Raw genomic sequence first — 2,123 nt, 5'->3', positions numbered from 1 at the left:
TTGACTGGACTGGCAGAAAGGATAGGAGCATTAGCAGCATCCTGGCATCTGAAAAAAGTATGCAACAGTTGGAGTCAGATATTTTAATTGCTACCACAGCTTTACATCGCACATTGAGGTACATAACAGTGCATGTTACAATCGTCAAGATCCCAAGATACACACATTGGAAACCAGAGTGGTTCTGTCCTGAACACATCCTCGTAACACAAAGAAACAACAAGTCGCGTAAGGCGAAATTACTACATTTAGTCAAGCTGTGGAACTCACAGAATGAAACTGAACGCACTGCATTTTTTAACAATGACCGCAGAGAAACTGACGAGCCTGTTTAGGGCGGTAGTGGTTTCGCTGTGCTGCATAAGCACGGTTTGCTGCACCTCTCTTTGTTTTAACTTTCTGAGCGTGTTTTTAATCCAAACATATCATATCTATATGTTTTTGGAATCAGGAACCGACAAGGAATAAGATGGAATTGTTTTTAAATCGATTTCGGAAATTTTATTTTAATCATAATTTTTATATTTTTAATTTTCAGAGCTTGTTTTTAATCCGAATATAACATATTTATATGTTTTTGGATCAGAATAGGATGAAGAATAAAATGAACGTAGTTTTGGATCGTTTTATAAAAAAAAAAAAATTTTAATTACAATTTTCAGATTTTTAATGACCAAAGTCATTAATTAATTTTTAAGCCTCCAAGCTGAAATGCAACACAAAGTCCGGCCTTCGTCGAAGATTGCTTTGCCAAAATTTCAATCAATTTGATTGAAAAATGAGGGTGTGACAGTGCCGCTTCAACTTTTACAAAAAGCCGGATATGACGTCATCAAAGACATCTATCCAAAAAATGAAAAAAACGTCTGGGGATATCATGCCCAGGAACTCTCATGTCAAATTTCATAAAGATCGGTCCAGTAGTTTACTCTGAATCGCTCTACAAACACACACACGCACAGACAGACACACACACGATATACACCACGACCCTCGTTTAGATTCCCCCTCTATGTTAAAACATTTAGTCAAAATTTGACTAAATGTAAAAATGACTACACGCTGTGTAAAATCTGCTCCAGTGCGAATGAAAATGCCAGATGGTATCTGTCATAATTTCTGTCCCGCACGCATCGCTGACACCGCATGCGGAAAAGCAGCAATGGCGTCCGCTATACGAACGAGACAGCTCTGGCTATGATGAGAGATTCAAACGCTATTTCTTGAGATTCTCAACAAAACAAATGAACCTGAACCACATGATCTCATCTTCATTTAAAAAAAATAGAAAATAAACTAACAAGAGGCGCAAAACAATCATAAAAAACGAAAACTTCTTTTCACGTTGGACTGTACCTAGATCTACTCTACCCTTGAATTTGCCACTTGGTTGCGTTTTTCTGACAGAAAGGCATTTTTTTTCGAATTCAGTTTGTAAACATGACAAAATCATATTAGTGGTTTAAGTTCTACACGCTAAATAATAAAAATAGAGCCGTCGTAAAGCTCAAACTTACCTCAAAGGTTGTGATCACATGTACCGTCTCGCACGTCTGTCGTCAACTTTGGCGCGGACCCCGCAACAACAAAGTTTTCCTGCGTCTAACCGCGTGCTCGATTGTACGAAAACACATTTGCACCGTGTAACCCCCGCAGGGACTCCCTTATATTCATGCGCGAATGGGTTGAAAGATCGCAAGTTTGCCAGAAAATAGTTCTGCAATGTGCTCACACGTATCGCAAATTTTCGGACACCACTTGCAGATCTATCAGAACATCTCATTAAACTTGCTTTACAGACTCAACTTGAATCTCATTCAATCGCGATTAACGACATCGAATATTTTACTATGTCAGAGTAGAATTATCCATCCCCTGAAACAGTATGCACAAGTTATGTTTGGGCATGGCGTTGAAGCTAAAAATAGGACACCAGGCGTGACGTGCGAGACGACTTGTTTCTACATGGTCAAATGCAACCAAGTTATTATCGAAAGATCGTTTGTGCGCATCGGGCGGGTGAAATCAAATTCATACACAGGAATTTGCAACAATTGTAGAAAAATGTGTTATCAAATGGGTAAATTTGAGGCATGTGTATGTGCAGAGATAGCATGTCACAC

At 38.8% G+C, this 2,123-nt stretch overlaps 1 long non-coding RNA gene across 1 annotated transcript in view; it reads right to left on the bottom strand.

The window, feature by feature from the left end:
- LOC138965358 (uncharacterized) overlaps positions 1 to 1,650 on the bottom strand; it is a 2,853-nt gene extending 1,203 nt beyond the window's left edge. The window contains exons 1-2 of the long non-coding RNA XR_011455424.1: positions 1,518 to 1,650; positions 1 to 48 (exon numbers count right to left, since the gene is read on the bottom strand). The exon at positions 1 to 48 is cut by the window's left edge and continues 30 nt beyond it. This is a non-coding gene — a long non-coding RNA (uncharacterized lncRNA). The remainder of the gene's footprint in view (positions 49 to 1,517) is intronic.
- Between the last annotated feature and the right edge of the window lie 473 nt (positions 1,651 to 2,123).

The sequence above is a fragment of the Littorina saxatilis genome, linkage group LG4 (genome assembly GCF_037325665.1).
Source record: "Littorina saxatilis isolate snail1 linkage group LG4, US_GU_Lsax_2.0, whole genome shotgun sequence".
Lineage (NCBI taxonomy): Eukaryota > Metazoa > Mollusca > Gastropoda > Littorinimorpha > Littorinidae > Littorina > Littorina saxatilis.
Note: the sequence above shows the minus strand (reverse complement) of the source record. Positions and strands in the feature narration are given on the sequence as shown.